Below are 23,628 nucleotides of genomic sequence, written 5' to 3'. Positions count from 1 at the left end.
CTTTTGCCGAGTACAAGTATTATACGAGTAATATGAGTCAATATCCGTGCTCGGATTGAATAAAACTCCTCAACTGGCCGTGCTGCGTTCTGTGATAATCACAGCGCCCCCCCCGCCTACAAACCCGCTCGGATCAATCACACACACACACACAGAACTGGATAAATGCGCCCTCTCTCTCTCTCTCTCTCGCTCTCGCTGCCGCTGCTGCTCCGTCAGGCAGTCAGTCAATTCGGTCTGCGGGTCTGTTCCGTTAACGTTTAGGGTTTCTTCAGCTTCAGGTTGTGTTTTAACTCCGGTTCGTAGTACTTACATAGTAACCAGTAGATTTCTGGTGAACGTGGGTTTCAGACGTGCTGCTGGTTTAAATGCAACTCCCGTCGCGTCTCTGACATCGGAGATTTTTTTTTTACTGTCAGCTGCCCCCGCCCCCTCTCTCTCTGTGTCTCTCTCTTACTCACACACCAAACACACACCAAACAAATACACACACACACACACACATATACCTTGTGTGGAAATAAAAAAAATAAAAAAGAACCCAACAAAAAAAATCACACAGATCATAAAAAAATAAAAAGTTAAAAAAAGAAAGTTATATTGTAAATGTGCTGTATTTATATAGCGCTTTTCCAGTCTTAACAAAGCTGCAAAGCGCTTTTACATCTACAGGGAACATTCACCATTCACACACTGTGGCCGGGGCTGCTGTACAAGGTGCCACCTGCTCATCAGATAACATTCATACACATTCACACTCCAATGCGCAGCACCGGGGGCAACTTGGGGTTCAGTGTCTTGCCAAGGACACTTCGACAATGACTGCAGGGGCAGGGATCGGACCACCAACCTTCCAATTGGCAGGCAACCGCTCTACCACTGAGCCACAGCCGCCCCTGTGATATTGAGTATGAAAACTCTTGTTCATTACATTTTAATTCATAATTGCAACCGCATGTGTTGTATCATGTTGCAAAACGTTCTGTATATAGTGTGTTTGTTACCATGACAACACCATTGATCTGAAGCTTGATGCTGTCATGTAAATAGTTTTCAAATTAGCAATAATTATAACAATTTTTGATTCTCATATCAATTGCATGCTTAAATAACATACATAAATAAAGCCCCGCACATATCAAGAGACCTGACCCACTTCCGGGTTAAATCTGACCATTTCCGGTTTAGGCCCGGTTTAAACATCATCAGACCCTCTATCTTAATACCTAAGCTGTTAGACCTGGGCCTCTGCAATTCCATCTGCAGGTTCGATACAGGATTTTCTAACAGGTCGCCCCCAGACATACATACTCAGCCTCTATAGTGCTAAACACCGGAGCACCTCAAGGCTGCTGTCTCAGTCCCTTATTATATAGTCTGTACACATATGACTGTATGGCAAAACATCCAACTTATAGTATTGTGAAATTTGCTGAAGACACTACTTTGATAGGACTCATTGACACCAATAATGAAACTGCCTACAGGGATGAGGTAAGTAACTTGATCAAGTGGTGCCGCAACAATAATCTGTCCCTTAATGTGAAGAAAACTAAGGAGGTCATCACAGGTTTCAGGAAGAACAAACTCACACATACTAACACTCTCCTGTTGAAATTGTCAACACGTTTAAATTCTTAGGCATCGATATTTCAGACTGCCTCACATGGTCGCTTCATATCAGCTATACCATTAAGAAGGCACATCAGAGGCTATATTTTTGAGGTGTCTCAGGAAATATGGTATGTCCTTTAATATTCTACAGAACTATAACACTGCATATAACGTTTTTTTGCCTTTGTTGGTTTAGTAAAATAGGGTTAGCACTAGGGATGAGTCGGATACTCGGCTGAAACGAGTATCCGGTACGGATAAAGAACTTTTGCCGAGTACAAGTATTATACGAGTAATGCGAGTTAATATCTGTACTCGGATTCAATGAAAGTCTCCATTGACTTTGTCTCCGTTCTGTGATAGGCTAGTCACAGTACTAGTCCCAGCGCCCCTCCCCTATACTATTCTGTGATAGGCTAGTCCAGCGGCCCTCCGTACACACACAGATTCCTTCTGTTGTTGTGTCCGACGGCTGTGCTCACACACACTCCGGACACTTGAGAAGTGAAAAGCTCTCTCCCTCTCCCTACACGGGGCTTTTACGTTAACATTTAGGGTTTCTTCAAGCTTCAGGTTTGTTTTATACTTCGGTTTGAACTAGTACCTTGTAACCAGGAGACTTCTGGTAACCGTGGGGTTTGTTCAGACATACAGTGCCTTGCGAAAGTATTCGGCCCCTTGAACTTTTCAACCTTTTGACATTTCAGGCTTCAAACTTAAAGATATAAAATTTTTATTTTTTGTGAAGAATCACCAACAAGTGGGACACAATTGTAAAGTGGAACGAAATCTATTGGATATTTTAAACTTTTTTAGCAAATAAAAAACTGAAAAGTGGTGCGAGCAAATTATTTAAATTATTTTATTATCATTCAGCTTCAAACATAAAATTTCTTATGTTTGAAGCCTGAAATGTTTCAAAGGTTGAAAAGTTCAAGGGGGCCGAATACTTTCGCAAGGCACTGTAGTGCTTGGTAGAATGCAACTCGGGTTGCATCTCTGCCATCGGAGTTTTTTTTTATTTTTAAACTGCCTGCAGGCTCTTACCAGTTTTTTGAGTGTCTGAAACTTTCTTGCTGTGTTTTAAAAAACATAAAAGGCAGTTGCGGTATAAATAAATAATATTGCAAATTAAGATACACACAAAAACACATTCCAACCCCCGCCCCACTCTCTCTCTTTGTTTCTCTCTCTCTCTCTCGTATCTCTTACTCACTCACAGACACACACACACTCACACAGACATGGTGTGAAAATAAAAAAGAACCAAAAAACCATAAATTATCACACTGATCATAGAAAAATTTAAAGTTAAAAAAGGAAAGTTATATTATTGAGTATGAAAACTCTTGTTCATTACATTTTACTTAATAATTGCAACCACATTGTTGTATTTATTGTTGTAAAACTTGTTATATACTGTATATAATTTGTTTGTTACCATGACAACACCATTGATCTGAAGCTCGATGCTGTCATGTAAATAGTTTTCTAATTAGCAATAAATATAACAATTCTGATCAACCCATATCAATTGCATGCTTAAAATAACATACCGGTTAAAGCCCCGCCCATTTAAAGACAACCCCGACCCACTTCCGGGTTAAATCTGCCCATTTCTGGGTTAGGCCCCGCCCAGTCCGAGTACAGATACGGATAATTCATGTGGTAAACAGATACAGATACAGATAATGCTGTTCTCGCTCATCCCTAGTTAGCACTGTCAACTTGCGCTCAAATGCCGAAACCTCCACAGCTCTTCAGGGTAAAGGACGCACAGGGCCATGCGTCATTTACCCTGAAGAGCTGTGTTCAGCGTGTTCAGGTGCGCTGTCATGTCTACCAAGAAGTGTAGCTTTTCCAGCCACTCTGGCTGTTCCAGCTCAGGAAATGTGAGCCCTTTGCAGCAAACTATTAGGTTTTCACTTCTTCCAGACATGCCGCAAGCATTTGAACACGTTGCCTCTGGACAGCCACCAGACTTTGTTGTGCAGCAGGAGTTTAGAATACGTGCTTTCCAGCTCGTCCAGTAACAAACGGAACTGACGGTGACTTAAAACCTTTCGCCATTATTTTGTTCACAATCTGAATTTCTTCTGCAAATTCCAGAGGAAATGTTTGAGCAAACAGTGCCTCTTGGTGTAGGATGCAGTGAAAAGTCAGCAACTTTCTGTCCAGCGACTTCTGCAGTAAAGCCACAAAGCCTTTGTGCGCTCCTGTCATACTCTGTGCCCCGTCTGTAGCCACTGACACCAGGTGGGTGGTATTGATTCCTCTTGCTCTTAAACCAGGGGTCTTCAACGTTTTCCAGGCCAAGGACCCCCAAACTAATGGCGAGATGGAGCGGGGACCCCCTAATTATATATATTGTATAAAATTGTGTTATATCAAACTGGTCCTATAGTGCCATGTGTGCATTGATGACTGAAAGACATCTTCTGCCTCCATTTATCTGTTTACTACAGTGTGTTGAATTCATGTTAATGTGTATTTAAAGACATTTCAATTAGTGGAAAAATTGGCAGGGGGGGAATATAAAAAAAAAGGTCTAATCAACCAAAACTTTCGCGACCCCCATGCAGTACCTCCGCGGACCCCCTAGGGGTCACGGACCCCCTGTTGAAGACCCCTGTCTTAAACAATTCAAGACTCACAGACGTCCTCGCCCCATGTTTGGCCTTTTAGCGGTATCAACTTGATAATTTCTTCTTGTGGCCCAGTCGAGTTTACATGCAGAACAGCGCTATTTGTTCAATATCACCTTTGTCTTTAGATTCATCACAGGTAATTGAGTAGGCCACAGCTGAACTGATGTCTTTAATTTGCTGTAAAAACTAAAATAAAATATGTTTTAATTAAATATTCATTAATCATTTTTTAACAGCTGAGCATCAGAGGATCAAAGAGCAGCATGCGGCTCCGGAGCTGCGGGTTGCCAACCCCTGGCCTAGACTGCTCGGGGGACTTCCCATGATGCGCTGAGCACCTGTCTCTTCCTCCTTTTTTCCATCTGAATGTAACCTCATCCCATTAATGCATGTTACTAACTCGACTTCTTCCCTTTCCCGGAGTCTTGTGCTCTCTTGCCCCCATACCAGAATCTTGCCCTCTCCTCTCTCCTTCTATCGCTTCCTGCAGGTGTTTCTTGCTCTGGATCTGTGTTTGGAGTCACCTGCTGCCTCCATGTTCCTGCTCGACACCCTCTGCTGCAATTCTCCATGTCTCTCTCTGTCTGGTTCTCTCTGTTTGTCTGTCTCTCTCCTCTCTCTGTATCTCTCTCTTACTCACACACACACTCACACATACCTGGTGTTGAAATAAAAATAAAAAAAGAACCAAACAAAAAAAAAATCCCACTGATCATGAAAAAATGTAAAGTTAAAAAAGAAAGTTATATTTAGTATGAAAACTCTTATTCATTACATTTTACTTCATAATTGCAACTACATGTGTTGTATTCATTGTTGCAAAACTTGTTCTGAATATAGTTTGTTTGTTACCATGACAACACGATTGATCTGAAGCTCAATGCTGATGCTGTCATGTAAATAGTTTTCTAATCAGCAATAAATATAACAATTTATGATCAACCCATATCAATTGCATGCTTAAAATAACATACCGGTTAAAGCCACGCCCATTGTCATGGTCTGAGCAGACCAAGACTTTATTTCTGTTTCTTTACACAAGTTTGTATATAATTTGCTATGTTAGACCACCATCTACTGACGGTAGTGGGTATTGAGAATGGACTGCTGGGTAATTGAACGTTATATTTCCTGTTTTACCGTGCAGACACACAAGATTAGTCACCGACACGATTGTCTGTTCTGCTGTCTCCGGACAAGTTATTTGCAGTTGCCTATGTATGTTTTTATACCCTCACGAAGGCAATGCCCATAAGTATAAACGTTATATTCAAAGTTTTGGGGAAATGTATAAGCCGTTTTGTTCTTGGCTGTAACGGTGTTTGTTGCATATGCGCAGCTAGCAAGTGTGTTTGTAGCATATACGACGAGACAAAATGGACTAAAAGTAGTTTTATTTGTGTTCAGTTTTACAGCATAAATAAAGGAAAGGAGAAAAGGAATGAAGATCTCTTGCATCTACGTTCTTTGTTCGTCCTAGCCTGATGGTTGTAAGCTTGCTGGACCGCTGAAAAGCTACACTTAGTGAGGCCAGTACACCCATTTCAAGACAACCCGACCCACGGTTAAATTCTGTCCACTTCCGGGTTAGGCCCCGCCCAGTCCGAGTACAGATACAGATACAGAAAATTCATGTGGTACACAGATACAGATACAGATAATGCCGTACTCATTCATCCCTATTAACTACAGCTGTTCTGATATTCCAGACCAGTCTGACGCATGTTGGCCAGTAACAACCCCCCCCCCCACCCCCATATTAAAGATAAAAGTGCATGAACAGGAATTAATTACAAATGATTACAATAATACAGTACCAATGCAGTAATGAATGGGTACAACATGAACACATGATGTAAGAAACGTCTGCTCGTTTTCAGCCCCAAAAGGGGACCACCCAGCTAACAATTTTTGGTTCCCAGAACGTTCTGGGAACACTTGTTTTTTGGTTGCGGGAACGTGCCTAAAACGTTCCCCTAACGTTATCTTAACGTTGCAACCTTTAGCGAACATTCCCCTAACACTATCTTAACGTTGCAACCTTTAGCAAACGTTCCCCTAACGTTATCTTAACGTTGCAACCTTTAGCTAACGTTCCCCTAACGTTATCCTAACTTTGCAACCTTTAGCAAACGTTACCCGAACGTTGCAACCTTTAGCGAACGTTACCCGAACGTTCTTTTTTACAATCCTCTAACCTTTAAAAAACTTTAAAAACCATGATACCAATTGTACTATTACTTTAAACTTAGCAGAAATTAATTAAGAGGCAAAGTTGATGAGATTTAAAACTTTAATATACAATATAAAAAATTACAAAACATACAATAATCACAATCAGTTTTATTGGCAATATAGACACAATAGTGCAAATTCAGCGTGCAAGCTGCATATTCGAATGTTAAAGTACCGTATTTTAACACTGGACCATACGGTAGGTGGCCGTTATATGTTAACAGTAACACATTAACAGTTATTCAACTAGCTATACGATAGCACACAGAACAAGCCGAATACGGTAGGTGCCCGCTATGTTAACGGTAACACATTAACAATTATTCAACTACGCAATAGCACACAAAACTACCACCAGGGCATTGATTATAAATACCGTTGAAAAGCCTTGCAGTCCCATATGGACCCGTCCTCCATCTGGCCTTGCCTTCAGCCCGCGATTAGCTTCCATCGTTTTCTTCACTTCAGTAAAAGTTACCTTTTCGCCGGTCCCTCACAGGTTCCTAACTCACTCTAAACTTTCTTTCTGATGCTCGATTACCGTTTCAGCTGCATATTTTACCACCTGCAGTTTTTAATCTGGAGACAAGGATTTCTTTTTGGGGCATTTAGTTTGCGTTCAGTCTTTCTCAGTTGTCTTTAAGAGCAGCATTGAGTTGTCCCCAGCCTAGAGAGCCCTCTCGTGGCTATAGAGGGTAATGTTTCATTATGAATTAACATTTAAAAACATTTTAAATGATATATATTTTCATATACAAGTCTCACCGGACTGTCACAGGACCAGCCAAACTACGAAAAGAATACGACTTAAAGTCTGTAAAATACAGTATTTGAGGGGAGGAGGCAGGAGAATGGCAGCAGTGTAGAAGGTGGCCGGCCAACAGCTCAACAAAAAGAGCTCCATGGATTTGAAGGCTCAGTCCTTCTCAGCTGGCCTAAAAAGAAAGAAACAAAAGTTTGAATATGTCATACTAAGACTGAACAAGTTGACAAAGCAAGACAAATTTCCTTACTATCATCCCTGTTTTTTCTGATCACAAATATTGATAGATTATTATCAAGGGAGGCCTACGCAGGACTACGGGCACTTAATTACCATTTAGTTCCTTCTCTCCTGTTGACTGAGACTCCTGTTGAACACTTGCAGCTCTGTGATTGTTGAGCAGGGCAACAGCAACATGTCATCAACTGGAGCAGAGGGAGGTGACGGGGAGCTCCGTAAGAGCAGGAGCAGCTTATCCATCTTCCCCTCAAATGTATCCATCCGCTGTGCCATGCGGGTAACAGATGTCCTCATGGCTATGGATAAGCATGTATTTTCAAATAGTGTGTAATTAAGAGTGCTGTTCATTTATCCTTTTTCTCTATAGCTTAAAATATTTGCTTGGCTGGTCTGCGGTGGAAGAGACTTCTCGCTTTCTTTTACCAGTCCCTACAAGGAAGAGCTGTCCCGGACGTCCTCCTTATTCACTGTGGCGGGAATGACCTGGGAGATGTCAAGTGCGTCAACCTCGTCGCAGGGATGAAGGAGGACCTGCAGCACCTCCACCTGCAGCACCTCCACCTACAGTATCCAGGCATGATAGCACAAGTGCTGTAAGATTTAAATGTTAAGCTGTATTTTTATATTGTGATTTGTAATGTCAACCATTTCTACTGTAATTAACAGTGTGACAGAGATTCAACGACCTCTTTATTATGCAGACATGTCTTGTGACAGTTAAGTTTGCCTTTACCTTAACCCACAGCAGTGTTTTATGTATGTAATTTACTCTTGTAAAAGGTGAACTACATTATTTAATTCATACATTTTTAAAAATCTTTAGTGTTTGGTTAATGTATTTTTTTTAAGTTGATGCCCATTTGAATGTGAAATAAAGGTCCTTCTAAAGCTACATTTGTTGTTTTTCTGAAGTAACTATAGGAACATCCAGCATTGTAGTCATACAAGAAGACATTGGTGATTTTATAGAATTTGTAATTGATTAAAAGTGTCTTTCTATTTTGGCTTTAATACACAAATGTTACCATACTTGCTTTTCTTGTGTATTTTGAACATTTTTAGTAGGTAATTGAAAATGCACTAGGTGCTGTTTAATCTGTGCAGGGCTATTGTAAAATCATAGCGTATGATCACAAATTGCAAAGGAGAATTAAACAACTTATTAAATGTCAGTAACTAATGATTAAATCAAATGTATCAGGTACATTTGATTTAATCATTAGTTACTGACATTTTTTTTTTTTTTTTTTTTTTTTTTTTTAGTTTTACAAAATTTATTTTTGAAATTCATTGTCAATAAGCCTAATTTTTATTTTTTTATTTATGAAAACATGGGAACAATACCATAGTTGAAAGTACATCACAATTCCAGTCTACAATCTGGACCAAAGATTCGTATTCCCAACGTTCCCGTTTTTTAAGTATGGTAAGAAACACATTGGAACACAAAACAGAGGGTGCATTACTGTGAGACTTATCTCCAATACATATAAAAACAGAAGGACGATACAGAAGTTGTCGATAAACGTTACATAAAATACAGTACAGTAAAAACAACCCTTAGTTACCACTGTCTTAATAGGATTCAGGACAACATTCCTGCGTGTTCTGTTTGATTAACATAGGATATCCATTTAGACCATAAGAGTACAAATCTATTTGTCTGCAAACGGAGCGAAAATGTCAGTCTTTCCATCTGGTAGATTTCATTAACACAATCTCTCCATTTTTCCAGAGTAGGGGGATCAGGAAGGAGCCAGTGTCTAGTGACAGTTTTCTTACCGGCAATGGTTAAAATTCTGAAGAGATATTTTTCTTTATCAGGTATAAAGTCTGTATTCCCCAGGATAAAATTGGTGAATTTGAAGGGTACATTTATGTTAAGGATATTTTCGATATCTTTTAGTATATCCAACCAAAATTGTTTTAGTACTGGACAATCCCAGAATATATGCCAATGGTTGGCATCATCACTTCCGCACTGTCTCCAGCACTTGGTCTCCTCCCCGGTACCTGAAATTTTTTGCTTCGGAGAAATAAAAAACCTGATCAAACATTTCCAACCAAATTCCCTCCATGAATATGAGTTTGTGCATTTCCACTGTGATGCGCAGTAATCTCTCCACTCCTCAACAGTTATTTTCACGTTACTTTCCTTTTCCCATTTCGTTTTTACATATAATGTCGAAATTGTTTGTTTAGTCATAAAACCCTTGTACAGCCGTGAGATAAAACCCTTTTTAACTTTTGCCTGGTATGCCATCAATATTTCATGAAGCACTGGTTCTTGCTCATCTGTGAACCGAATAACTTCTTGATTAAGATAATGACGTATCTGTAAATACCTGTAAAAGTCCTGTTTCTTCAGATTATGACTGGTTTCAAGTGTGTGGAAATCTTTCACTTTGCCTTTATCAGTTAGCGAGAAGTGTGTTGTTATACCCTTGGACAGCCAGTTCTGGAATCCAACATCTGTTTGATTGGGTTTGAAATCAGGGTCATATGCACACCATCTTATTATCTTCAGATTGCTGTCCAATTTATATTCATGTTTAGCCTCCGACCAGATTTTTAATTGTGATTTTATCCAAGGGCTTTCAATCTTGCATAGGGTCTTCTCTAATTCTTTATTTCCCAGTATTGCCTGTAAAGGTGGTTCTGACATAAGGAGTACTTCAATGTCCTTCCACCTAGCATGGTAATTTGTATTACACATGTTCATCAGGGGTTTAATTTGTGCAGAGTAGAAATAATTTCTAAGGTGTGGTATAGCCATACCCCCGTTTTCTTTGGAGAGCTGTAATGTTTTAAATCTGATCCTCGGCTTTTTTCCTAACCATATGAATCTAGAAATCATTCTGTCCCACTCTAAAAATTGCTTTTTTGTAATTTCTGCCGGGAGAGCTTGGAAGAGAAATAGGAATCTTGGTAGTAGGTTCATCTTTACAGATTCAACTCTTTGGATTAAACTCATGAAGGGGATGACGGTCCATCTCTTTACATCAAGTTTCACTTTATTCAAAAGATCATCATAGTTACCCTTAGCTATGGTGGTTATGTCTTTGGGGATTATGATACCTAGGTATTTTAAAGTGGTCCGGTCCCATTTAAGAGTAAATTCATCCCTTATTGTTTTTGGAGGGATATAGTTAAATGTCAATATCTGTGTCTTATTTACGTTTAATTTATAACCAGCATAATCCCCAAAGCTGTTCAGAGTCTGAAATAATTTAGGAAGTGATGTGTTTGGTTCACTTATGTACAGTAATACGTCATCAGCGTATAGCGCCACTTTGTGTACATCCCCGGAGATATTTATACCTTTTATACTGTTCGTTTGCCGAATTAATTGGGCTAACGGTTCTATATAGAGGGCGAAGAGTAAGGGGGAAAGTCCGCAGCCTTGTCTTGTTCCACGTTCTAGTCCAATAGTATTTGATAAGTGACCATTTATTTTTATCTGCGCGGTTGGTTTTGTATATAGTGCCCTGATCACTGTAACAAAATCCGAGTGGAATCCGAATCTCTCTAGTACTCTATACAGAAAGGCCCAACTTACGGAATCAAAAGCTTTTTCAGCATCAAGGCTGATCGTTGCAGCTTGTATTTGACGTTTTTTAATATGGTGCAATATATGTAATGTACGCCTTATATTATCATGAGTTTGTCTTTGTGGGATAAAACCTGTCTGATCAGTAGAAATAAGTAGTGGAAGTATCTCTTCAATTCTCTTTGAAAGGATTGATGTGAAAAGCTTGTAATCAATATTAAGGACCGAGATAGGTCTATAGGAGCTACAATTAAGTCGGTCCTTTCCCTCTTTGTGAATTACAGATATCGTGGCCTGTTTCCATGATGGTGGCATCTTACCCTCTTTTAGAGCTAGATTAAATATTTGAAGGAGGAATGGTGACAGCTCGGATTTGTTACTGACATTTTTAAAGTATGAAAACTAAAAACCATACAAGGACATGCAATGTCAATATTTAATTCTAACAGTACATAAATACATAAAATATACAAGACCCTTCATGTGAAATTACCAAACATACTTTCACCTGTGAAAGTGGTGACTGCTAGAGTATATTCATTATTTTATTCCAGTTTAATATTTATAAAAGTTTTAATCCACAAAACTACTTAATGTTACTACTATCACCTATCAAACTACAGCAGAAACTAAGTCAACCACAATAAATTGAACCTCTAACTACCAAGTGCCAAAAGTTGGTCCATCCTTCCAGCAGAAGAAGCTGAACGAAAAATGATTTTCTGGCATTTTTACAATCGGAACACATTTGAGAACTTTGGATGTGGTCAACGCTGTCTGGTTTCCACATCCAGATGAAATGGCATCAAATACGCCGCTCTATACACCAGGTCTTCCTTCTGGAGGCTCTGGTCCTTCAGTTTTCAGTGTGGATACCTTTGTAGTTACAGTAAAAGACAAACATGTAGTTAAGGCACGGTAGATCACAATTAATTATCTTAATATATGAGTTAATTTATGAGACACACACTAAATGATGCATTGAAATTAATAATACCTGCTTGTCTCTAAACAAACTGACCTTCCTCAAAGTGTTAACTGCAGACGTGACGTGGTTCCATTTGCTGGTCTCTCTCTCCTCATGTTCACCACCCATTGCTTCAGCCTGGCCTCATCAAAAGGAAGTCTGTTAGGACAGAAATTCATGTTGTGCATTTAGAACTCGCATCCCAAAGGTTTATATACTATCAATTTACACTAACAAGGCACCACATCTGCTGTATGCATCTGTAATGAAAATGATTGAAATGTATATTTAATAGATTAATATAATGTCATACGCCAACGTAACTTTACAATAATGTCTAATTGTTTCATGTGCGCCATTTTATCGCTAACAATCTGACCCACCCCCCCACCCGGAGACCTCCGTCTCCAAGTCAACGCGCTCCCTCCCGCAGCTTAGTCCGTGTGGTGATGGTGATGCTGGGTGGGTGCTGCCGCGGCGAGGGTGACAGGGTGCCCCATAACCTCTCGCCCAGAAAGATCCGCAGCCCCGACTGGGGTGGGGTGTGCAGGCCTCGCCATGGCCGTCTTTCGCCCGCCTCCGGGTAACGTTGCCCAAACTTTCGGGATACATATATTTGACTCAAAAGCAGGTCTACGTTTGACGTACAAATCCGCCACACGAAACTCAGATGTGAGGGGTTATTTCTAAATCACACGCTGTTCCACGATGATCTTACCCCTTGCTAATAGGGTTTATGAATTTGCAATATAACGTTAGCTACATCAGGCTTTGATTTTAAGCTAACGTTACCATTACATGCGCATCGATTAGCACTCATACCACCTATTACAGATCAACAGATCACAGACGAGATCGTTGGCGAGATCGGTGCATACCTACTGTATTCGACTGTAACATTAAATATATTTTAATAAGTTTATACATAGACTGCATGCGTTTATACGGTCTGCATAGCCTTATTAGTTAGCCTGCTAGCTTGCTTAGCAAGGTGCAATCTAGAATAGGGTGACCAGACGTCCCCGGTTTCCGGGGACAGTCCCCGATTTTGGCTACCTGTCCCCGGCTGGATCTGTCCACGGAAATGTCCCCGGTTTTCACTGTGACTGAAAGACCCGAAATTGGAATGAAAGAAAGAAAAAACGTAGCCGATAATCGCACACCCAACACACGCAGGCTCCAGACCGCCAGAGCCAGCGGTGCTCAGAGTTGTTTTAGAAAGCCGTGTGTTACGATGCTAAAATCACTGATTATTTACATGGAGTCTGGTGGGTTTGGCGAACGCAATTTCGCGGACTTTTATGTTTTAAAAAGGATCTTAATCTTTAACAGAAAGGTCGACCTCCTTAGAAATCCTTCCCATAATGTTGTCAGACACTTAGCAGCTAAACGAGCACTTTTATGAACGTAAATACAAGCTGGACAATTATCCTATTAACTTACATTGCAGCGATCTCGTTTAATACTGCATCACTGTCAAAGGAAAATATGTCCTCAGTAGTTTTTGTTGGATCTGATTCTCAAGGAGCTGTTGCAGAAACAAGCCTTGAGCACTAAAGCAAAAGCTGTCAGTAGTTCAGTAACATTACAACATTATGAAATATTGAGACTTTCTATCTTGAAATATTAGGACTTTCTATCTTGAAATATTAGGACTATTAGGACTTTCTATTTTGAAATATTAAGACTTTCTATTTTGAAATATTAGGACTTTTTATCTTGAAGTATAAGGATGGATTTTTTTATCTTGAAATATTAGGACTTTCTATCTTGAGGTGTAATGGAGTGGAGTAGGAAGTAGCAGCAGGGGTGGGTCTAGGATCAGACTTGGGGGGCTCAGCCCCTAATAAGAACAGCTCTAGGGCTAGTGTCCCATTTTAAGTTTTACAAAAATAAAACATTACTTGTTTGGAGGTAATACGCTTCTGAGCTGAAAATGTCCCGGATTTTGTCTGAGAAATCTGGTCACCTTAATCTAGAAGCTAGCTAACTGATATTAATTGAGATGCTTACGTTGGCTAACGAAAAACTGTATTAAAACAAAATATAATTTTACCTACCGAAAAAATGAACTGCCGATTCCTTTGAGTGTCTTGCCGTGCAACCCAACGCTGAACAAGACATTATTAGCTGACCAAAGTGTCACAGCCACAGCGATGAAACGTGGCCAACCCCCAAAATGAAGTTCACGTGCAGTGTTGCCAGATCTTGCGAGACAAATACGCAACCAGCCCTTTGAAAACAAGCCCAAATAAGCGACTTTTTCTACGGAGCCCCCCTAAGATCCTGGAAGAGAAAAAATGCACGGTTTTACAATCCATGTGGACAGATTGGTAAACTGTACACACGGTAGGCTAGAGTTTATTTATTTCCCCTCCTGAGCTTTAGGACAATGACCACAGGAGGGAGTTTTTAAACATTATTTAACATTAAAAAACTGATGGGATTTGAAATATAGACACTTTTTCACAGTGATTTTGAGTTGTTCCTAAGGACGGGTAGAATCCATTCTTTTCCTCCTTTCTCCGATTCTTATTATACTTCTTCCCGTATTTCACCCACTTTATCCATCCCATTTATTCCTCCAAAAACTCTCCTTCAGTCCACTCACCATTAGTCGCTACTCGCGCATTTTCCTAACCAGAAAACACAGACTGCCCTGCTTTGCCTCTGATTGGCTGGTACTCGTTTCCATCTGGGTCAGAGCCAATTAGAAGCAGGAAGTGGGTGGGAAATAACGCTGCTGTCTATAGTGTTTATGTGGAAAGGGCGGGATTGAGCGAACCGCAAGGACAAGCTGGGAACAAGCCCAAATAAGCAACACACTTTAGTGACAAGCCCAAAAAAAACGCAACCGCGACTACCAATATTTGTAAGCAACTTTACAAAAAAACAAGCCCAAAGTCGCTTATAATAAGCGGACTTGGCAACACTGTTCACGTGCCGTGGACAAGCTTTGCTAACACTATGTCATGATTGACAGGCCGAGAACTGTCAATCACATCATAGCCACGCCCTAAAACACCCCCGGCTTTATTATTTTAATATCATTGAGACCGTAATTTCAAAAATTAACATCATTCTGTATTGCAGAATACTTAGAACTAGCGATCGAGACCATAAACTCATTATGAAGATGTTTACTGAGGTAATAAATCAAGTGAGAAGTGGCTCATTTCTCCATAGACTTCTATTGAAACCAACCTCTTTTGCAACCACGTGTGTCGCCCTCTGCAGGAATTCAGATAGAATGCAGGTTTAAGTTACTTCCGCACTGGTTGCACTTTTCGAAACCGGATGCTCTGTCCACTTATATTAACGGTCTATGGTTGCTGTCCATCTAAACAACATGGCAGTGTGTCTATTCCTGTAGTCTCTATTTTGCTGCCTTCATAAGCCACTAATTTGATGTCTCTGTTGTATTTCACTAGTCGCTTGCCGTCAGCAAACTGTTGGAAGGCATCTTTTGACATTACGTTACACTTTGCACCTGTATCAACCTTCATTTCTAGGGGCTTGTTATGGACGTACAGTGAAACAAATCCTTCGTCCTGTCCTCCAGTCTGGGGACCGATGGCATCCACGCATTTGGCATTGAGTTCAACACCATCCACACAGAAAGCGTCATCACTATCATTATCACTCCTTTCTGGCTCTAACTGGTGAACCTGTTTTCTGTAGTCTTTTTGCATTGCGTAGCCTTTCTTTTCATAACTCTGGTTATGTGACATGGAGTTGCAACATTTTTTATAATGGTTAAATCTCTTACAGTTGTGACATTGCTGGCCAAAACCGGGACACTTGTCTCTCTGCGACATGGCTGTTTCCACAATTGCTACAGTTTGTGACAGGTTTTGTCTCATATTTTCCAGCTTGGGGTTTATACCTTGACCTCTGGTGCCACCCACTGGAATTTGGCTGAATTGTGTCAACAGTGGTGGGTGTTTGGGGCTTGGCTAGCGTCTTATTTTTTTCCTCAGTCATCTCATATATGCGGCAGATACTAACGGCTTTAGTTAGGGTTAGTTTGCTGTCACGTAGACCAGCTTTTCTTATACTGTCACTCCTGATGCCACACACTATTCTGTCGCAAATTAGTTCATCTGTCAGGTTTCCAAAATGACAGACGTTAGCTTTGATCCTCAAGTCACTGATGTAGGATTTGATAGTCTCATCTTGCTTTTGATTACATGAATGGAATTTGTGGCTCTCCATAGTTTTGTTGTGTTGGGGGGTACATACTTCCCAAAATTTCCGTTTCAGGCAATCGGGGTCTTCTCTGGACTCAGCCGGAACAACAACGGCTCCATCTTCACCTGGCGCCCTGACCTCCGCCGCATAAACAAATGAATGCTCCCGTTTGATGGCCTCTGCTCCTGCGAGATTGAGGAGGATATATGACTGTGTTTTGGCAAGCTTGTCAGAGTGTGCTGCTGCTATGAAGATATCATATTCTTGTTTGAAAATCCGGTAATTCTCGGCAAGGTTCCCGTCAAAACTGAGGGGGTCCGGCCTGCGAAATCCATCCGCCATCGCGCCTTTAGTTGAAACGTTAACTCGGCATTTGTAGCAATGTGGCCCTCTCCGTTTGGGACAGAAAAAATAACGTGAAGCTCACAGGCGAGAGATCCGTTTCAACTTCTGACACCATGTTGAAATGATTGAGGAGTCCATGGTTTATATCCAAGCCGGATGGGTTTATTTTATAAACCTCTGTTGGGAATACTGAACTTACTGAACAGACCATACAGATAACATGGTGGGAGCTGTACACCTACTGAACTTGTAACCCACTGCGCATGCGCACTCCTTGGAGGTACGGTGTCTTTTGGTGTCCATATGGAACGCGAACATATCATTCACAGAATGATCTACAGCAGTGTTAACAGTTTGTGATAATTTCACGGAATTCCGTAAAATTAACGCAACCCCTGTAGGTTAAGAAAAGGCTTGTGGGTAGGTTTACATTTCCATGACACGCGGGACAACAACGAGACGGTTGGGTTTAGGAAAACAATAAACGGTTGGGTTTAGGAAACCAATAACAGGACTTGGGACAACAACGGGAAGGTTGGGTTTAGGAAAATAACAAGAGTATATACGGTTGGGCTTATGAAACGTTACACGAGGGGCACCATCACGCTCTACTGGGTCTTCTGTTTGACCCGTCCAACACCCCAACCTACCTCCCTTTGCGGATTTTTGGCCTTTCATACTTCTCGTTACCGTAGTCGCTCCTAACGCTACGTCATCTTCTCATTGAAATCCCTTTGGCTTTGATTTCCGTGGTGGCCACACAGATTTCACACATTCCGTGCCATCACCCCATAATGCAGCGTTAATAGATTTTGATCATTTCACAGAATTCTGTGAGACCAGGCTGCCCTAGATCAACAAGCCACATGAGGCATGTCCTGCTCATTGTGCCTCATATTCTTCTCAGTTCTTCTGTTAACTGTAGTTGAAAAGGGCTATGCAAAGTCGCCAACATGCTCTACTACAATTTCGCTTCCTACTAACCTTAATAGGCCAAAGTCAAGGATTAATCACAATTGACTGCTGTGAACAAAGTCCTCGGTTTTTGGATTTAATTAGAAAGTGTATAATTTCCAATTACTCTAAATGGACATATAGGCCTATTTTCCATCGCCGGGTTGGATCTGCTTCATAGCTGGACTTTCAATGCTGAATTTGATATTAACCATGCTTTATCCTTTGGGCTCGTCCGGGATTTGAACCCGGGACCTCTCGCACCCAAAGCGAGAATCATACCCCTAGACCAACGTGCCACATAAAACAGCATTTTAGCAATTTTTCATCGAGGAAATGCAGCTCCGATCAGTCATTGACTTGCAGAGCAATGGTCAAGTAGTTTGGCACTGGATCTTTTTATGGCTCCCCCGCCAGATTAAGGTTTCTGATTACATTGGACAACAGAATAGTTTTGAAGCATAACCTTTTACTAAAAATGAATTTTAAGTCAAAAACGGTTGGGTTTGGTACATCATTTCTCTTTGACTTTACATTGGCATTGTTTTCCGTGGTGGCCACACAGAATTTTTTACACATTCTGTGCCGCAACCACGTAGTGCAGTGTTAACAGATTGTGATCATTTCACGGAATTCCGTAAAATTAACACAACCCCTTTAAGTTAAGGTAAGGCTTGTGGGTGAGCTTACGTTTCCATGACACGCGGGACAACAACGAGGCGGTTGGGTTTAGAAAAACAATAAATGGTTGGGTTTAGAAAAGCAATAACGGGACTTGGGTCAACGACTTGAAGGTTGGGTTTAGGAAAATAACAACCGGATGGTTACGGTTGGGCTTAGGAAACGTGACACGATCAACCTCTACTGGGTCTTCTGTTTGACCCGTCCAACACCCCAACCTACCTCCCTTTGCGGATTTTTGGCCTTTCATACTTCTCGTTACCGTAGTCGCTCCTAACGCTACGTCATCTTCTCATTGAAATCCCTTTGGCTTTGATTTCCGTGGTGGCCACACAGAATTTCACACATTCCGTGCCATCACCCCGTAATGCAGCGTTAATAGATTTTGATCATTTCACAGAATTCTGTGAGACCAGGCTGCCCTAGATCAACAAGCCACATGAGGCATGTCCTGCTCATTTGTGCTTCTGTTAACTGTAGTTGAAAAGGGCTATGCAAAGTCGCCAACATGCTCTACTACAATTTTGCTTCCTACTAACCTTAATAGGCCAAAGACAAGGATTAATCACAAATTGACTGCGGTGAACAAAGTCCTTGGTTTTTGGATTTAATTAGAAAGTGTATAATTTCCAATTACTCTACATGGACATTTAGGCCTATTTTCCATCACCGGGTTGGATCTGCTTCATAGCTGGACTTTCAATGCTGAATTTGATATTAACCATGCTTTATCCTTTGGGCTCGTCCGGGATTTGAACCCGGGACCTCTCGCACCCAAAGCGAGAATCATACCCCTAGACCAACGAGCCACATAAAACAGCATTTTAGCAATTTTTCATCGAGGAAATGCAGCTCAGATCAGTCATTGACTTGAAGAGCAATGGTCAAGTAGTTTGGCACTGGATCTTTTTATGGCTCCCCCGCCAGATTAAGGTTTCTGATTACATTGGACAACAGAATAGTTTTGAAGCATAACCTTTTACTAAAAATGAATTTTAAGTCAAAAACGGTTGGGTTTGGTACCTCATTTCTCTTTGACTTTACATTGGCATTGTTTTCCTTGGTGGCCACACAGAATTTTTACACATTCTGTGCCGCAACCACGTAGTGCAGTGTTAACAGATTGTGATCATTTCACGGAATTCCGTAAAATTAACACAACCCCTTTAAGTTAAGGTAAGGCTTGTGGGTGAGCTTACGTTTCCATGACACGCGGGACAACACGAGACGGTTGGGTTTAGAAAAACAATAAATGGTTGGGTTTAGAAAAGCAATAACGGGACTTGGGTCAACGACTTGAAGGTTGGGTTTAGGAAAATAACAACAGGATGGTTACGGTTGGGCTTAGGAAACGTGACACGATCAACCTCTACTGGGTCTTCTGTTTGACCCGTCCAACACCCCAACCTACCTCCCTTTGCGGATTTTTGGCCTTTCATACTTCTCGTTACCGTAGTCGCTCCTAACGCTACGTCATCTTCTCATTGAAATCCCTTTGGCTTTGATTTCCGTGGTGGCCACACAGAATTTCACACATTCCGTGCCATCACCCCGTAATGCAGCGTTAATAGATTTTCATCATTTCACAGAATTCTGTGAGACCAGGCTGCCCTAGATCAACAAGCCACATGAGGCATGTCCTGCTCATTTTGCCTCATATTCTTCTCAGTTCTTCTGTTAACTGTAGTTGAAAAGGGCTATGCAAAGTCGCCAACATGCTCTACTACAATTTCGCTTCCTACTAACCTTAATAGGCCAAAGTCAAGGATTAATCACAAATTGACTGCTGTGAACAAAGTCCTCGGTTTTGGATTTAATTAGAAAGTGTATAATTTCCAATTACTCTAAATGGACATATAGGCCTATTTTCCATCGCCGGGTTGGATCTGCTTCATAGCTGGACTTTCAACGCTAATTTGATATTAACCATGCTTTATCCTTTGGGCTCGTCCGGGATTTGAACCCGGGACCTCTCGCACCCAAAGCGAGAATCATACCCCTAGACCAACGAGCCACATAAAACAGCATTTTAGCAATTTTTCATCGAGGAAATACAGCTCCGATCAGTCATTGACTTGCAGAGCAATGGTCAAGTAGTTTGGCACTGGATCTTTTTATGGCTCCCCCGCCAGATTAAGGTTTCTGATTACATTGGACAACAGAATAGTTTTGAAGCATAACCTTTTACTAAAAATGAATTTTAAGTCAAAAACGGTTGGGTTTGGTACCTCATTTCTCTTTGACTTTACATTGGCATTGTTTTCCTTGGTGGCCACACAGAATTTTTACACATTCTGTGCCGCAACCACGTAGTGCAGTGTTAACAGATTGTGATCATTTCACGGAATTCCGTAAAATTAACACAACCCCTTTAAGTTAAGGTAAGGCTTGTGGGTGAGCTTACGTTTCCATGACACGCGGGACAACAACGAGACGGTTGGGTTTAGAAAAACAATAAATGGTTGGGTTTAGAAAAGCAATAACGGGACTTGGGTCAACGACTTGAAGGTTGGGTTTAGGAAAATAACAACAGGATGGTTACGGTTGGGCTTAGGAAACGTGACACGATCAACCTCTACTGGGTCTTCTGTTTGACCCGTCCAACACCCCAACCTACCTCCCTTTGCGGATTTTTGGCCTTTCATACTTCTCGTTACCGTAGTCGCTCCTAACGCTACGTCATCTTCTCATTGAAATCCCTTTGGCTTTGATTTCCGTGGTGGCCACACAGAATTTCACACATTCCGTGCCATCACCCCGTAATGCAGCGTTAATAGATTTTCATCATTTCACAGAATTCTGTGAGACCAGGCTGCCCTAGATCAACAAGCCACATGAGGCATGTCCTGCTCATTTGTGCCTCATATTCTTCTCAGTTCTTCTGTTAACTGTAGTTGAAAAGGGCTATGCAAAGTCGCCAACATGCTCTACTACAATTTCGCTTCCTACTAACCTTAATAGGCCAAAGTCAAGGATTAATCACAAATTGACTGCTGTGAACAAAGTCCTCGGTTTTAATTAGAAAGTGTATAATTTCCAATTACTCTAAATGGACATATAGGCCTATTTTCCATCGCCGGGTTGGATCTGCTTCATAGCTGGACTTTCAATGCGAATTTGATATTAACCATGCTTCATCCTTTGGGCTCGTCCGGGATTTGAACCCGGGACCTCTCGCACCCAAAGCGAGAATCATACCCCTAGACCAACGAGCCACATAAAACAGCATTTTAGCAATTTTTCATCGAGGAAATACAGCTCCGATCAGTCATTGACTTGCAGAGCAATGGTCAAGTAGTTTGGCACTGGATCTTTTTATGGCTCCCCCGCCAGATTAAGGTTTCTGATTACATTGGACAACAGAATAGTTTTGAAGCATAACCTTTTACTAAAAATGAATTTTAAGTCAAAAACGGTTGGGTTTGGTACCTCATTTCTCTTTGACTTTACATTGGCATTGTTTTCCTTGGTGGCCACACAGAATTTTTACACATTCTGTGCCGCAACCACGTAGTGCAGTGTTAACAGATTGTGATCATTTCACGGAATTCCGTAAAATTAACACAACCCCTTTAAGTTAAGGTAAGGCTTGTGGGTGAGCTTACGTTTCCATGACACGCGGGACAACAACGAGACGGTTGGGTTTAGAAAAACAATAAATGGTTGGGTTTAGAAAAGCAATAACGGGACTTGGGTCAACGACTTGAAGGTTGGGTTTAGGAAAATAACAACAGGATGGTTACGGTTGGGCTTAGGAAACGTGACACGATCAACCTCTACTGGGTCTTCTGTTTGACCCGTCCAACACCCCAACCTACCTCCCTTTGCGGATTTTTGGCCTTTCATACTTCTCGTTACCGTAGTCGCTCCTAACGCTACGTCATCTTCTCATTGAAATCCCTTTGGCTTTGATTTCCGTGGTGGCCACACAGAATTTCACACATTCCGTGCCATCACCCCGTAATGCAGCGTTAATAGATTTTCATCATTTCACAGAATTCTGTGAGACCAGGCTGCCCTAGATCAACAAGCCACATGAGGCATGTCCTGCTCATTTGTGCCTCATATTCTTCTCAGTTCTTCTGTTAACTGTAGTTGAAAAGGGCTATGCAAAGTCGCCAACATGCTCTACTACAATTTCGCTTCCTACTAACCTTAATAGGCCAAAGTCAAGGATTAATCACAAATTGACTGCTGTGAACAAAGTCCTCGGTTTTAATTAGAAAGTGTATAATTTCCAATTACTCTAAATGGACATATAGGCCTATTTTCCATCGCCGGGTTGGATCTGCTTCATAGCTGGACTTTCAATGCTGAATTTGATATTAACCATGCTTTATCCTTTGGGCTCGTCCGGGATTTGAACCCGGGACCTCTCGCACCCAAAGCGAGAATCATACCCCTAGACCAACGAGCCACATAAAACAGCATTTTAGCAATTTTTCATCGAGGAAATACAGCTCCGATCAGTCATTGACTTGCAGAGCAATGGTCAAGTAGTTTGGCACTGGATCTTTTTATGGCTCCCCCGCCAGATTAAGGTTTCTGATTACATTGGACAACAGAATAGTTTTGAAGCATAACCTTTTACTAAAAATGAATTTTAAGTCAAAAACGGTTGGGTTTGGTACCTCATTTCTCTTTGACTTTACATTGGCATTGTTTTCCTTGGTGGCCACACAGAATTTTTACACATTCTGTGCCGCAACCACGTAGTGCAGTGTTAACAGATTGTGATCATTTCACGGAATTCCGTAAAATTAACACAACCCCTTTAAGTTAAGGTAAGGCTTGTGGGTGAGCTTACGTTTCCATGACACGCGGGACAACAACGAGACGGTTGGGTTTAGAAAAACAATAAATGGTTGGGTTTAGAAAAGCAATAACGGGACTTGGGTCAACGACTTGAAGGTTGGGTTTAGGAAAATAACAACAGGATGGTTACGGTTGGGCTTAGGAAACGTGACACGATCAACCTCTACTGGGTCTTCTGTTTGACCCGTCCAACACCCCAACCTACCTCCCTTTGCGGATTTTTGGCCTTTCATACTTCTCGTTACCGTAGTCGCTCCTAACGCTACGTCATCTTCTCATTGAAATCCCTTTGGCTTTGATTTCCGTGGTGGCCACACAGAATTTCACACATTCCGTGCCATCACCCCGTAATGCAGCGTTAATAGATTTTCATCATTTCACAGAATTCTGTGAGACCAGGCTGCCCTAGATCAACAAGCCACATGAGGCATGTCCTGCTCATTTGTGCCTCATATTCTTCTCAGTTCTTCTGTTAACTGTAGTTGAAAAGGGCTATGCAAAGTCGCCAACATGCTCTACTACAATTTCGCTTCCTACTAACCTTAATAGGCCAAAGTCAAGGATTAATCACAAATTGACTGCTGTGAACAAAGTCCTCGGTTTTAATTAGAAAGTGTATAATTTC

The 23,628-nt window shown here is 41.2% G+C and overlaps 5 non-coding genes across 5 annotated transcripts; all 5 read right to left on the bottom strand.

Moving 5' to 3' along the window:
- Nucleotides 1–17,734: 17,734 nt before the first annotated feature.
- Nucleotides 17,735–17,806, bottom strand: trnap-ugg (transfer RNA proline (anticodon UGG)). Its single transcript has one exon. It is a non-coding gene; the product is annotated as a tRNA-Pro (tRNA).
- A 1,119-nt stretch (nt 17,807–18,925) lies between these two features.
- Nucleotides 18,926–18,997, bottom strand: trnap-ugg (transfer RNA proline (anticodon UGG)). The gene has a single exon. It is a non-coding gene; the product is annotated as a tRNA-Pro (tRNA).
- Nucleotides 18,998–20,130: 1,133 nt separating this feature from the next.
- On the bottom strand, nt 20,131–20,202 carry trnap-ugg (transfer RNA proline (anticodon UGG)). The gene has a single exon. It is a non-coding gene; the product is annotated as a tRNA-Pro (tRNA).
- A 1,129-nt stretch (nt 20,203–21,331) lies between these two features.
- trnap-ugg (transfer RNA proline (anticodon UGG)) lies at nt 21,332–21,403 on the bottom strand. The gene has a single exon. It is a non-coding gene; the product is annotated as a tRNA-Pro (tRNA).
- A 1,130-nt stretch (nt 21,404–22,533) lies between these two features.
- On the bottom strand, nt 22,534–22,605 carry trnap-ugg (transfer RNA proline (anticodon UGG)). The gene has a single exon. It is a non-coding gene; the product is annotated as a tRNA-Pro (tRNA).
- Nucleotides 22,606–23,628: the final 1,023 nt, after the last annotated feature.

Source organism: Etheostoma spectabile, unplaced genomic scaffold, assembly GCF_008692095.1.
Source record: "Etheostoma spectabile isolate EspeVRDwgs_2016 unplaced genomic scaffold, UIUC_Espe_1.0 scaffold00018918, whole genome shotgun sequence".
Classification (NCBI taxonomy): Eukaryota; Metazoa; Chordata; class Actinopteri; order Perciformes; family Percidae; genus Etheostoma; species Etheostoma spectabile.
The sequence above is the reverse complement of the archived record's forward strand: the minus strand, read 5'-3'. Positions and strand labels throughout refer to the sequence as shown.